We start from the raw sequence: 16,203 nt of genomic DNA on the forward strand, positions 1-16,203 counted from the left end.
AGAGAGAGAGAGAGAGAGAGAGAGAGAGAGAGAGAGAGAGAGAGAATAGAGAAGGGGGAAGAGAATTTCAGCAATAACTACATAATACCATCATTCACGAACAGAATGAAGAATTTGAAAGTGGGAAGGGGTTGCATGACCACGTAATCCAACCCATACACAAAGCCATCTCCTAAGAAGTCATTTTCCAGCATCAAGTAGAAGACCTCCAAAGAGGGGGAAGTCTCCCCTCTTGATCTGCTTTGGGACAGCTCAAATCATTACAATACCCTTCCTCCTTGTAACTTACCCCTCCTTCTCTGGGTTCTGCTCTTTGGGGAGAAAGAATTCATCCCTCCTCCACTTATCATCCCTTCAGGGACTTCAAAACAGCTCCCATGTCCACTGAGCCTTTCCTTCTCCATCTCGGTTCCTTCAAACTCGGGCTTCTCCCAGAGTACATTCAAGACAAATAGCTTGTTGAGACTTAAAGTGCCAGTGCCCACAAGTCTGACTGAATCTAGAAAATGGATTTGTATATTGGTATAGTAGATGATGGCTCCATAAAACCAAACTACTGACATTTCAACACATCACCATAATAAGGTTGCACCAGCTTAATCTGAACAGAAATCTAGGAAAGTTCATCTGTGGCTTCCCAGACAATCTAGCCTCTGCCTTCTGGTGGGTGAGACTCTCCCTCCACCTAAGGCTGGTTCTGGGAGGAGATAACTTAACAGCTCTTAGATCCAGTTGGAATGATCAGTCTTCAAGAATTAAGGATCAGCTCTATCTCATGATAAGGCATCTTAAAAGAACCACAGAGAGGAAGAAGAGGAGGAGGAACTGCTGGGAGGAGCTGCATACCGGATAACCTAATAGAAGGGCTGGGTCAGATTGATTTAATTTTTGGAGGGGACCACCAGGAAATACTGGTGGCAAGGAGACCAAAAACTATTTGACTCCATAACTACAGCTGTCTTCAAGGAGGTGGATGGATGCTGAGTGAGACTTCTTACCCTCTCATGCTCTTCACACACCTGCCCTCTAAGCCAGCTCTTTTAAAATGATGATTTAGGGACTAATTCAGCATTAGCATTGGACAGCAAACATGATGCTAATGTTTACAGTCATTTCTACAGAAAGGTTTAAAGTTGGAACTGTATTCTCCCCAATGCCCTCCCCCCGTGGCAAGTCCAGCAGCCCAAGCATCTTGGCCAGAGGCTCCAGTCTGCTGCTTTCAGGTAGGAATTTTCCATGACCCAACTGTTTCCCTGCAGGATGCCAGACTGTTACTTTGAGGCTTTCTCTACTGAACTGGAAAGCCATCAGCCCACAAGGCTGAAACAGAGCAATATTATGAGACCTGAGTAAATAGCTCCTTCTTCTGCCCCAGGTGGCCTTGGCCTCCAGATGCTGCTGCCAGGTGGTATTAAAATGGATTGGGCCGGCAGCCCTAAGACAATTCTAGGTGCCTTGTGCCCACTTCATGGTCCAGGGAGCTGGCATTTGCATGGCACCTCTGTTGCCTGTGTCCCTTCACAATAGCCATCTCAGCTTGAGCTTCCAGAGGTCACTCCTATCATTCACACTGTTGACTTCTCAAGCCCCAAATGACCCATGAGATTCAGTTCATGGCAGAGCCAATGTGGAAGGACCAAAGCAGCCATGGACCTCATTGCACCATGGAGCCTAGCTTTGAGGCCCAGCCCTCCTGTATTCTAGCTGCCAACCAAACCACTTTCCCTTCAGAGCCTCTTCTGAAAGAAGATTGACAGAAACAATTGGCCTTTGTAGGGTGGTTTTAAGGCTTGCAAGAGAGACAGCACGGTGTAGAATAGACAGAATCAAGCTTGGCGCAAGCGAAAAGTGGGTCTATGCCCTGCTTCTTACAAGTATTGGAAGAGAACTAGAGGTTTGGGACAATTCACTTATTCTCAGTGGCCCAAGCAAGTTGTCAGAAAAGTTTGACTCCTCTGCATTAGAAGAGAAATTTTCCACATCAGAAGTCCCACAGGCTGATACAATTCTATATGCTGACCCCAACTCCAAACTACCCGTCTGCTTAACAAGTATTATCTCGGTTGGTCTTCACGACACTCCTATGAAATGAGATATATCTACACATATATCAAGAGAGAGAGAGAAAGCCCCATTTTACTACTGAAGAAACTGATGTTTCTTAAAATTAACTAGTGTTAATTTTAAGCCTTAATTTCCTAAGCTGAAAATAGGGTTTTATATATGTATAAATAGATGAATCTAAATGTATATCTCTTTACAGATACATGCATAGGTATATAATTTCATAGGTGAAGATATATATAATACAGACATATAATACATACATGTCTGTATCATATATATAATCTCAGTTTCCTCAACTGCAAAATGGAATTTTATGTATCTGTAGATAGATATGTAGGAATATCTACATGTATATATATGTAAGTGTATCTCTATACATCTCTCTCTGTATTTTATTAAGTCATTTCTCACTCATGTCCAACTCTTTGTGACCCCACTGGGATTTTCTTAGCAAAGATACTGAAGTAGTTTGCCATTTTCTTCTCCAGTTCATTTTACAGATGAGGAAACTGAGATAAACAAGGTTAAATGACTTGTCCAGGATCATAGCTAGTAAGTGTCTGAGGCTGGATTTGAACTCATGAAGATAAGTCTTCCTGACTCCAGACCCAGCACTCTATGAACTATATAGTACCATCTAGCTGCCCCCCCTCTCTCTTTCATACACACACACACACACACACACACACACACACACACACACACACAGTGTCTGTAAGTATATATATCTCTGCAGCTGAGAAAACTGAGGTTGAAGGAAACCCAGAGACTTGCTATGGGTGACACAGTTTTCATTGTCCAAGAAAGGGATTGGATTCATGCCTTTCTCACCCCACATTTGGCTCTCTGCCTCCCCTCCTCCAGCCCTCTTCTCCCGCTCATGAGGTCCTTCCAGAGCCTGTGTTCCAGAAGGGAAACTGAGCTGCTACTCTTCATTCCTCTCTCTGCTTTGCCTGTGACTCTCCCCCCTTCACCAGCATAAGAATCTCCCCAGCCATTTTCAGCTTCCTTCTATGTGGTGTCTTTCCCCATTAAAATGTCAGCTCCCCAAGGGCAGGAACTATTTTCTTTTGCTTATACTAGTATCCCTGCTGCTTCATAGAGAGCTTGGTACATAGCAAGGGCTCAGTAAATTATTATTGACTGGCCAGCTCACTACAACAGAGTGGCTTGTGGAGGGAAGGGGAGGGAACAAGCATTTCTATAGCTCCTTCTATGAGCCAGGCACTGTGCTAAATGCTTTTACAAATATTATCTCATTTAACAAGAGAATGGAGCAGATGATGTCAATGATTCCTTTGAGTGCCAAATCCTATGATCAGAAAATGAAATCATGGCCTTTCTTCAGCCCACAAAATAGTTGTCTGTTTTCCAGGCTCAGAGGGCTTTGTCATTTCAAGGAGAGTTGGAGGGAGATTAGGATGGGAAGAGGAAACTGGGGATGTTCATAGAAATCACTGTTATTTTAAAGAGAATGCTTTCACATTCATAGTTACAGCTGGGGGGAAAGTGACAGAATGCTCATTTCTATGTAACTTGAAGTGATGGAATTTTCATTTCTATGTAATTTTAAGCTTTACAAAGTCCTTTCTCCAGATCTAATAGACCTATATTTATTAAGGACCTCCTCTACAGAAGGCATAGTGCTTGGGACTGAGAACACAAGGACAAACACACACACACACACACACACACACACACACACACACACACACAATTCCTGCCCTCAAGGAGCTTCCATGAGGTTTAGAACCTGAAAACAGCTAGGGATGGATCTGGTAGTGTGAAGAGAGAGAGAGAAAAGCCCGAATAGAGCTAACCCTGCATTTTTCTTTTCTTGGGCACCATTTGATTGAAGGCAGAGCCCCTGATTGTAATTCCTCTCCACTCCAGGATGCATCCTGCATGATAGGAATGGGATGCTGTGTAACAATACATAGATAGGCAAGATTCATGCCAAGTGGTAAAGAGTTGGTGATCACAGAATCCGTGAATGATCTGAGAGTTGGAACAGACCATGGTGGCCATCTAGTCTAAGCTATGTAAGTTACAGATTGATTAGTCAAAGCTGAGGAAACAGCATGAATCCGAAATGCCACGTTCCAGAGTGATGAGGGCCAACCCTTTGGGAGACACAGATGAGCCTCTCATTCCGCCTCCCAATCCTCGAGGACAGGGCAGGGCACCTCCATCCCACTAGCCCCAGAGGGGAGGCTGGAGGGCTCTGCTTTTGCAAAAGTTTGCAGCCAGGTTCGTCCCTGAAGAAGAAATGGTCCTTCCATGATTCGTGAGCGTTCCAGCCACGTTCACTGTTGGAAACAATTGTCTGGCAGCTCTGTCAGACTTTGTTAACTGAGGACAGACAGACGTGTGCCTGAGTGTGCAGATGTGTACCCCCGTGGATGTACCGCTGTTAACACAGACTTAGCAAATGTAACTTGATCCTTGGGTGGGTTTGTCAGGGACTCCAAAACCTTTGCTAATATGAAAGGAATGATTTGGCAATGAGTTTCATAAACATTTTCTATCACCACTGATTCGATGGAAACAATATCCTGGCTCCTTGAAACATCATATTAAATAGGTAAGTGTGGCAGGAGCACTCCCCAGCTGGCCCATGCTCTGGAGGCGTGTAGTATGGAGGGTGGTCTGAGCTCTTTACTGACAAAAGACCAGTAAGCAACAGAGAAGACATCTGACCACTGAACTGTGGGCACTATAAATAGCCGGGTGTTTCCGGACTCTCAAGACAACTGACCTTGAACGGATCAGAGTTCCAAGATATTAGAAAAGATTGTGGTTTTTTAAAACATTCTTTCCCTCTTCTCTTTCCCATGTCTTGGAAGCTACTCTGTGTGTCCAAAGACTGTTAATCCCTATATGCTTTGCTGTCCTTGGCTACTTTCCAGAGCCTCATAAAACATTTAGAAAACTCAGTTACAAATATTTTTATCTTTTCTGAAGAATGGGTGAAAGAACACAATGTGGTCCATTTGTTTGGGTTCTTGGACTTGTATTTTTTTTCATTATTTACTTATTTTTTTGAACCCACATTTTCTATCTTGTTAACAACTCTAAGATAGAAAGACAAGAGCTAGGCAAATAGGGTTGAGTGACTTGCCCAGGGTCACACAGCTAGGAAATATGTGAGGCCAAATTTGAAACCAGGTCCTCCTGACTCCAGACCTGGTACTCTCTCCACTCCTCTCCCATATTTTATAAATTATTTATAAGGAGGATTCTGATTTTAAGAAATGTCCATGCCCAGCAAATATCCAGCATTTACTGCATCATTCTTAATTTCAAGAAAAGAAAATACACTTTTCTAGAGTTTTTTACAAAGAGGCAGATCTTTGGCCAGGCTTTATGATTACTATGTTCTGTATGGTTACTATAGTTACCTGAGCATTTCCACGATAATTCTAAAGCTTTGGGACTCTTGGAGAAAGAAATGAAATCGTGCTAGTAGAGAGTCTCTTGGCAGAATGATCTCATTTTTCTTAGCAGCTGCATGGAAAGAGTGCCTTAGTCTGCAGGCTTGCCATTAAACTGGCCATTGGGCCAAGTCATGAGTTTTAGCCATTCCTGAAAATGAATGGATAAGGCTCGTTGATATATGCATTTAAGACAAAGGCAAAAGAACTTTGGCATAGACCAAATCAAGTCAATTCAATTGGACAAGCAATCAGCACCCCAATCCCACTGTATACAAAGACCTTTTAGAAGTAGTATTTGAACCCAAGTCCTATCCTCTATCCATTGTGCCACTCCAGCTCTCAGTGGAAGGAGAGAGAAGGTGACAGATGTGAAAGAAGTTGTGGAGACAAGATAACAAAAGGGCATATTAAATAGCATTTACACTTTAAGGATCACAAAATGAGAGTGATACCATAACTAAATTAGAGGAACAAATAACAGTTTACCTGGCAGATCTATGGAGAAGGGAAGAATTGATGATCAAACAAGAGACAGAGTATTATAAGATATAAAATGAATAATTCTGATATTAAATTAAGAAACTTTTGTGCAAACAAAACTAATCTAGCCAAGATTAGAAGGGAAACAACAAACTGGGGGAATTTTTTTATAACAAATGTCTCTGATAAAGGTCTAATTTCTCAAATTTATAGAGAACTAAGTCGAATTTTTAAGAATGCAAGCCATTCTCCAATTGACAAATAGTCAAAGGATATGAACAAGCAATTTTCAGATGAAGAAATCAAAGCCATCAATAATTACATGAAAAAATGCTCTAAATCTTTCTTGATTAGAGAAAATACAAATTAAAACGACTCTGAGTTACCACCTCATACCTATCAGATTGTCTAATATGGCAGTAAAGTGGTAAATGGTGACAAAAATGTGACAAAATTTGTGGAGTTGTGAACTGATTCAACCATTCTGGAGGGCAATTTGGAACTATGCCCAAAGGGCTATAAAACTGCACATACCCTTTGATCTGGTAATATTACTACTGAGTCTGTGTCCTGAAGAGATAATAAAAAAGGGAAAAAGACCTACTTGTACAGCTCTTTTTGTGGTGATAAAGAAATGGAAATTGAGGAGATGTACATCAATTGGGGAATGGCTGAACAAATTATGGTACATGTTGGTGATAGAATCCTTTTGTGCAGTAAGAAATGATAAGCAAGATGATTTCAGGAAAAGCTGGAAAAAAATCTATATGAACTGATGCAGAGTGAAAAGAGCAGAACCAGGAGAACATTATACACAGTAACAGAAATATTGGATGATAATTATCTGTGAAAACTTGGCTACTCTCAGCAATTCAATGATCCAGGACAATCCTGAAAGACTTATGATGAGGAATGCTATAGAAAGAACTGTTGGAGTCATCTTTCACGTCAGTATATTTATGGTTTTATTTGGACATTTGGTTACATATAAGTGTGCTCTTACAACAAATGCATGACAATAAATATAAATTTTTTTTAAATTTAAAAATTAAAAAAAAACTTTACATTTGCTAACTCATATTTGAGAATGGGAGAAGTAAAAATCAAAGATAATGCTCAGCTTACAAATATGGGAGATGGTGGTAGTCCATAAAAAAAAGACTAAAGCAGGGAAGGGGCAGTTGGTGGCTCAGTGGATTGAGAGCCAGGTTAGAGGTCAGAGGCCCTGGGTTCAAATCAGACCTCAAATACCACCTAGCTTGGGCAAGTCACTTAACCCACCCACCCCATTTCCTAGCCCTTACTCTCTTCCACTTTGGAACCAATATACAGTATCAATTCTAAAGTAAGGATTTAAATTTAAGGGGAAAAAAGACTAAAGACCGAAGGAGTAAGTATTGGGAAAAAAAGGAAATATGCTCATTTGGGGACACATAGAGTTTGAATTTCTAGTGGGACATGAAAAGGTACCCAGTATTTTCTGGATTTCTCAATCCTATCCTTTTCAACACTTTTCATCACCATTCTTTTAGGGATCACTAACACTCCTTCCTTCTCAACTTGAGTAAGCCAATATGCTGTGAAAACTCAACCTTTTCTTTCTTAAGCTTTTTTTATTATTTTTATCAAGCATCTATTTTTCTCTGTCTCATCTCCTTATATCCACTATAGTAGTATCCCATCACTTTCATAAAATAATAGCTAATAATAATAGTTGTGCTAGACACTGTGCTAAGCATTTTATAAATATTATCTCATTTGATACATCAACTCTGGAAGACAGGTGCCATATTATTGTCCCTATTTTATAGTTGATGAAACTGAGGCAGTCAGAGGTTAAATAATTTTCTCAGTTGCACAACCATTAAGTTTCTGAAGCTGGATTTGAATTCACATCTTCCTGACTCCAGACTTGGCACTTTATTCATTATGATACCCCCTCTCTGCCAGTTTAGCCATTCTGAAATTGATGAGCAATTCTTCGATTTCTAGTTCTTCGCTATAACGAAAAGACCTGTTATAAATCTCTTTGTACATATTGGTGCATTTACCATTTCTTTCATCTCTTTGGAGTACAGATAGATCAGAGCATAATCACAATTGAGTTACTTTAGGACATAATTATAAATCACTTTCCAGAATGGGACCCATTCCCTGCTCCACCAACAGTGCATGACTGTGCCTGTCATCCCACAGCCCCTCTAGCACTTTGCTATTTTCTGTTTTGGTTTTTGGTTTTGTTTCTTTTTTACCAACTTTGCCAAACTGATGGGTGTGAGGTTAAAACTCAGAGATTTTTTTTTAATTCACATTTCTCCATTTAATCAGTTATTTTAAAATTTTTTGGTATGGCTGTTAATATTAGATTTCTTTCTTTGAGAACTGCCCATTAATTTCCTTGACCATTTATCAATTGTGGAATGGCTCTTAGTCTTATAAATTTAAATTAGTTCTTAGAAACAAGACCATTCCCAGAGAAGTTAATTGTAAAGATTGTCCCCTGCTATTAACTCTTTCCCTCCCAATCTTATCCATGTAGTATTTTTTAAATAATTGAATTCTTCAAAACTCAATTAAACACTCAAACAGAAATACTGAAAATCAAGGGAAATTTTTCAGTTGAAAGTAAAAGTAAAACATCAAATTAATTAAGAGAACTAGGAGTTTGGGGAGGATGCAGTGGAGGCATAAACTGAACAAATCATTAGCTAATTTGATTGATACTTGATCTTTTTCCATATGAGTCCTTCTTTGCTCTAAGCTCTCATCTCACTCTGTGCTCAATGTTGGTATAATGAGAGGTCAGCAGGCAGGACTCACAAGAAAGCTCAAATATTTCAAAGCTATGTGACCATAGACAAGCCATTGCAGCTCATTCTCAGTTTGCTTATCCCTTCAATGGGACAATTGTATTTGTCTTTTCATTATTTTATTCATATCTGGAAGATCATAAAGTGATCTTTATGTGAATGCCCATGGGGAAATCAAGGTGTATAGGGAGAAGTGATCAGACTTTGAATGAGCAGAGTCCTCTTTTCAGGATGTTTCTATAGATTTTCTAACCAACAAGCTATCAGGTATCAGTGCTTGGCTGTCAGCATGCCCGTATCTAACATCATCCTCCCATCTTCTAATGTGCAAACCAGGCCATCAGACATGCTAGGATTGTATATTGCCCATGAATAAATAGGCTTTGAGTGAGAGTCAGATGAAATCCTATGCGTAAAATGGGAGAACTCTTGTGCTTGTATTTCCCAACAACTCCATTGGTTAATCAGAAGCCTTTGTTGTTTCTTCTTGTCTTCTATGCCATTTTCTACATACTTAAGATGGTCAATGAAGAATATGAATCACATGGTGTCCCAAAAGTCTTCAAGCAGTGAGGTAACAAAGAAGCAGTTTGGGTTGACGCAGATGTTCCCCAATGGACCAATAACAGCAAAACCTGCAGTCAAGAGCTGTGAGTAACATTGACTAGAGTACATGGGTTTTCCTCTCTTGTCAGCTTCCCTGACAGTTTCTTGTATGTATTTGCTGACTCTTCCCCAAAATATGGATGCTTTGGTAGGAAAGTATGAGTTGTGTGTTTATGTGCATTTTATGCCTTTTGTTATTTATGTGCTGGCTTTAATAGATTAATATTTATGATATTATTTGCCTTATTATTAGCCAAAAGATTATAATTAAGTTCTAAAAATGATTCTTACAAGTAGTTGTATAAATATAAACATCACATGCTCCATGAGATAGAGGTAAGTGATGCAGCTTTGCGCAAAATTGTCTTCCTCACTGTCTCTTCTAGAGTTACTGAAGTCCAATGGCGAACAGAAGTCTCCTGTCTCAGTAGGGACCTCCTTGAACCCCACTGCCTAGTCAACTTTTTGCCCTTTGCTCCTTCCTAAGACCCTTACTGTGTATATGACTTTGAGGCTCTCACCTCTCTGAGGCTGAGGATCCTATCTTAACTAAACAGTGTCTCCACCACCTAAACAGAAAGTACTCAGGGAATAATAATAACTCATATTCGTTGCTCTAAAGCTTACAAAGTGTGGTTCTGACAAACATCTCAGGAGGGTCATTATTCACATTTTACAAAAGAGAAAACTGAGTTATGGGGATGACAAGCGATTTCTCCAGATCTCTATAGTTAATAGGTGTCTAGGGTAGGATCTGAACCCAGATCTCCTCACCCTGATTTCAGCTTTCTGTCTACGTAAACCATACTTCTTCAAAAGAACCTTTGTTGGCTTTATTTGTAGAGATAGTTGGATTGAATTATGTACTACTGAGCATACCTGGAGGTGGACCACGTGATGACTTCCCAGGATATCTTTGGGAGACAGGTGGGCTCAGTACGTAAGGTCTCTGTGATTTGAGATGGCAGAGGTGGGGAAGAACAATGGGAAGTGGAAATTCTTGAGGCAATTATCTGAGAAAGGTTTGATTACAAATCCTTGTCCCCCATCATGACCCACCCCTAACTGCTGATTCATTCATGTCTAGTCTTCCTCTGAGCTGGGAAAGCTATAACAAATATGACTCACTCTGCTTTTGTTCAACTTAATACCTGTCCAGTGGGGGAAGTTTCAGCAATTAGAAAGAGGCTCTCTTCTCTCTGCCTTGCCTCTGTTTCCCTGTCTGTCTCTTCCTGTTTCTGTCTCTCTCTGGGACTCACATCACAGTGCAGAAATGTCTTATTTCTTTTTCTTCTGTACTTAACCTACTTTTCACAGCTACCTCTGAGTAAAAACATGTTGATCAGGAATGCAATGGTTAACCACATTTTTATCTTAGATAAAAGAGTTTTTAAAAACAACATCTGAACAGTAAGGAAAGTGAATTCTTAAGAAACCAGACTTGGGGAAAACTCTAAGAGATGAGACAGACTCAGACAAAATGAGCAGACCTAAGCCAACACCAGAAAACAGGAAGCAGTGACTCCTCTCTCCTGTGCTCAGCGGCATCCATAGCTTTGACTCCTGATCAAATATGTGGGGCTCCCTCCTACCTAGCTCAGCCTCCTAGTGACCCTGACTTTCCCTTGAGCCTGTGCTATCCCCCTTTCTGCTTCCCACACCTCATCCCCACCTCCAGGACCCCCTTTCCAAGAGTAGGGGAAGCCCTGGCTTCCACTGTGCCTATCTCTTGGTGCTCCCTCACACTAATCCCTTGCTGCTCTCATAGGCTTCTGCTTCTTCCTTCAACCCTCCCCCTAGGCAGAAGCATTCCGGGTACAGTAGATAAATCTCAGGAATCCCACTAGTGAATGGAGCCTAGAGAGAAGATTTTCTCTCCTTACTAAAGTCCAGGGTCCCAAGAGGCACCGTGCATCTCTGCCGAACCATGCACCCAGTTCACTTTTTAAGCTAATGGGACTTATGATAGACTGAGAATCCTTGTGCCAAAGGAAGGAAAGGGTGAGTGGAGATAGGACTGAATGCCTATTTGTGGTGTTAAAGGAGAGACAGATAGACAGACATCTGGGGACCCTGACTGATTTCCTCAGGTCCAACTGCAAGCCATGAGACTACTACATCAGCTGATGATCCTGGATCAGATTCCAGGAAGGAGAGAGTTTGGGTAGCACAGATGGACATATCCTCCCTCTGGAAAGGATGGAGCAGAAAGGAAGCACAGCCAACATTCCCAAGAGACCTTAATGGACAGGACTCTGGAATTAAACATCAAGTCTGTGGGCAGAGACTAGAGGCCAGTGACATTGGCTCCTGGCTCAAGGATCTTAAGGAAAGAGAGCACAAGATGGCTTTGCTTTCCAGCTCACAAGATAATCCTGGGTACATGGCCCCAGTAGAGGTATTCTAATCATCCTAAGGTCTAATATGTGCATGGACTACAAAGGCATTCAGTCCTATCTCCACTCACCCCTTCCTTCCTTCGGCACAAACATTTATTAGGCGTCTACTATATGCAAGGGTCTGACCCTATGCCTGGTTCAGAAGAGGAAGGATCTCAAGGATCTCATGCTCTTCAGACCATTTGCCCAGAGCATCATCAGTGACTCACAGGCAAAGGACAGTCCTGGGCAAAGAGCTGGGAAATGTTTGGGGTTTGGAGGAGATCTATTATTTTGGAGAGGCCAGAGAAGGCTTCTTGAAGGAACACAAATATGAAGAGGGCCTAAAAGGAAGAGTCTAAATGACAGCCCATGGTTCTATTCCAAGTTAATGTTCACAAAGCACTTCCAACATAGTATCTCACTGGATCCTCCAAACTTCCCTCCAAAGTGCCATTGTTTTCCCCATTCGGTGAATGAGATGACTGAGATTCAGGAAAGGACATGTCCTAGGTCATTGATCTATTTGTAAATATGAGAGGGAGGCTTGAACCCAAGGTTTCTTGGCCACTGTCAAGAGAAAACAAAGATATCCTTGCTGAAGTATGAGAATCAGGGGTGCCAAGACACTTGTATGTGTAGGGAGTAGGCCAGAAAGAAGATCCAGAATAGCCTCTAAGTCAGTTTTAGTCCTTACTCAAATGTGTGCCATGTAGAAGACCCTGAGCTGAGCTCCTTTGTCATAGAAAAGCACATCTCAAAGCCCTTTTCCTTAAGAATCTTGCATCCAGGCAGCTAGAGAGTGCCATAATGCAAAGAGTGTTGGGACTTGAAGGCAGGGTAAAGTAAAAAAGTAGGAATAGAAATCATGATCTCAAACACAGCTAAAGCAAAACTAGAGCTAATTAAAAGAGATAAGGAAGGAAATTACATCTTAATAAAAAGGTGCCATGTAGTGACAATGTAGTAATAGCAAAACTAAACATATATGCAGCAAATAGCCTTCACATTTTTTTAAATTTTTAATTTATTTAGAATATTTTCCCATGGTTACATGATTCAAGATTTTTCCCTCCCCACTCCCAGAGCTGACAAGCAGTTCCACTGGAGTATACATGTATCATTGTTCAAAACCTATTTCCATATTATTCATATTTTCAACATATTGATCTTTTAACACCAAAACCCCAATCATATTCCCCACAAACCACATGATTGATCATATGTTTTTCTTCTACATTTCTACTCCCACAGTTCTTTCTCTGGATGTGGATAGCGTTCTTTCTCCTAAATTCCTCTGGATTGTCCTGAATTATTGCATTGCTACTAGTAGAAAAGACTGTTACATTCGATTGTGCCATAATGTATCAGTCTCTGTGCACAATGTTCTGGTTCTGCTCATTTCACTCTGCATCAGTTTTTGAAGGTCTTTCCAGTTCCCATAGAAATCCTCCAGTTCTTCATTCCTTTCAGCACAATAGTATTCCATCACCATCAGATACCACAATTTGTTGAACCATTCCCCAATTGATGGACACCCCCTTCATTTTCCAATTTTTGTCACCACAAAGAGCGCGGCTATAAATATTTTTGTACAAGTATTTTTCCTTATTATCTCTTTGGGGTACAAACCCAGCAATGGTATGGCTGGATCAAAGGGCAGACAGTCTTTTAAAGCATAATTCCAAATTGCCCTCCAGAATGGTTAGATTAATTCACAACTCCACCAGCAGTGTATTAGTGTCCCAATTTTGCCACATCCCCTCCAATATTTATCACTTTCCTTTGCTGCCATATTGATCAATCTTCTATAGGCTCCAAATTTTTAAGGGAGAAATTAAATGAACTTCAGGAGGAAATAAGCCAGTAAAACTATATTAGTGAGGGAACTTCAACTTTCCCCCTCTCAATTCTAGATAAATTGAACCAAAAAATAAATAAGAAAGAAGTGGAGGAAGTGAATGAAATTTTAGAAAAGTTGGATTTACTAGATCTCGAGAAAATTGAATGGGAATAGAAAGGAATATACCTTCTTTTTAGCAGTAACATGGCATCCACGCAAAAACTGACCATGATTAGGTCATAAAAACTTCACAATCAAATACTGAAAAGTAGAAACAATAAATGCATCCTCTTCAAATCTTAATGCAATATAAAAATTATAATCAATAAGGATCAAAGAAAGGCAAATTAAAAATTAATTGGAAGCTAAATAATCTAATTATAAAAAGGGGGTGGGCCAAAGAACAAATTATGGGGGAAAATCAGTTATTCCTTTGAAGAGAATGACAAAGGGGAGATAGTAAATCAAAATTTATGGAATACTGTTGAAGCAGTACTTAGGGGAAATTTTATATCTCTAAATGCTTACATAAATAAAATAGAAAAAAATCCAATTAAAAAATTGGGAGTACAACTTTAAAAAAACTAGAAAAATAACAAATTTAAAATCTCTAATTAAAAACTAAATTGGAAATCTTAAAAATAAAAGAAAAATTAATAACATTGAAAGAGAACCACTGAACTAATAATAAGAGTAGGAACTGGTTTTACAGGGGGGGGAAACAAAATACAGTATTAATTTAATTTTTTTAAACCCTTAACTTTTGTGTATTGGCTTTATAGGTTATAGAGTGGTAAGGGTGGGCAATGAGGGTCAAGTGACTTGCCATGGGTCACACAGCTGGGAAGTGTCTGAGGCTGGATTTGAACCTAGAACCTCCTGTCTCTAGGACTGACTCTCAATCCACTGAGCTAATCAAATTACTAGTATCAAATATAAACTGCCTAGATTAACAGCAGAAGAAATAGAATACCTAAATAATCCCATATCAGAAAAAGAAATTGAAGAAGCCATCAAAGAACTCCCTAAGAAAAATCGCCAGGGCCTGATGGATTCACAAGTGAATTCTATCAAACATTCAAAGAGCAACTAATCCCAATACTATACAAATTATTTGATATGATAAGGAGTCCTACCAAATTCCTTTTATGACTCAAATATGGTACTAATTCCAAAGCCAGGTAGATCAAAAAACAGAGAAAGAAAACTATAGACCAATCTCCCTAATGAACATAGATGCAAAAATCTTAAATAGAATATTAGCAAAGAGACTCCAGCAAGTAATTAAGAAGGTCATCCACCATGATCAGGTGGGATTTATACCAGGAATACAAGGATGGTTCAACATTAGGAAAACCATCCACATAATTGACCATATCAACAATCTAACAAACAAAAATCACATGATTATCTCAATAGATGCTGAAAAAGTCTTTGACAAAATACAGCATCCATTCCTATTGAAAACATTGAAAAGTATAGGAATAGAAGGACCCTTCCTAAAAATAATAAACAATATATACCTAAAACCATCAACAAGCATTATATGCAATGAGGATAAATTAGAAGCCTTCCCAATAAGATCAGGAGTGAAACAAGGATGCCCATTATCACCTCTATTATTCAACATAGTACTAGAAACACTAGCAATAGCAATTAGAGAAGAAAAAGAAATTGAAGGTATCAAAATAGGCAAGGAGGAGACTAAGCTATCACTCTTTGCAGATGATATGATGGTCTACTTAAAAAATCCTAGAGAATCAACTAAGAAGCTGGTGGAAATAATCAACAACTTTAGCAAAGTTGCAGGATACAAAATAAATGCACATAAATCATCAGCATTTCTATACATTTCCAACACACTAGAGCAGCAAGAAGTAGAAAGAGAAACACCATTTAAAATCAGCCAAGACAATATAAAATACTTAGGAATCTATCTACCAAAACAAACACAGCAATTATATGAAAACAACTACAAAACACTTTCCAAACAAATAAAACTGGATTTAAACAATTGGAAAGCCATTGATTGCTCATGGGTAGGACTAGCTAACATAATAAAAATGACAATTCTACCCAAATTAATTTACCTATTTAGCGCCATACCCATCAAGCTACCAAAAAACTTCTTTACTAAATTAGAAAAAACTATAACAAATTTCATTTGGAATAACAAAAGATCAAGAATATCAAGGGAAATAATGAAAAAAAATGTGAAGAAAGGGGGCCTAGCAGTACCAGATATTAAACTATACTATAAAGCAGCAGTCATCAAAACAATATGGTACTGGCTAAGAGATAGAGAGGAGGATCAATGGAATAGACTTGGGGTAAATGACATCAGCAAGACAGTGTATGATAAACCCAAAGAGCCCAACTTTTGGGACATGAATCCACTATTTGACAAAAACTGCTGGGAAATTTGGAAAACAATATGGGAGAGATTAGGTCTAGATCAACATCTCACACCCTACACCAAGATAAATTCAGAATGGGTGAACAACTTGAATATAAAGAGGGAAACTATAAACAAGCTAAGTGAACACAGAATAGTATACTTGTCAGATCTCTGGGAAAGGAAA

The sequence above is a fragment of the Gracilinanus agilis genome, chromosome 6 (assembly GCF_016433145.1).
Source record: "Gracilinanus agilis isolate LMUSP501 chromosome 6, AgileGrace, whole genome shotgun sequence".
NCBI lineage: Eukaryota > Metazoa > Chordata > Mammalia > Didelphimorphia > Didelphidae > Gracilinanus > Gracilinanus agilis.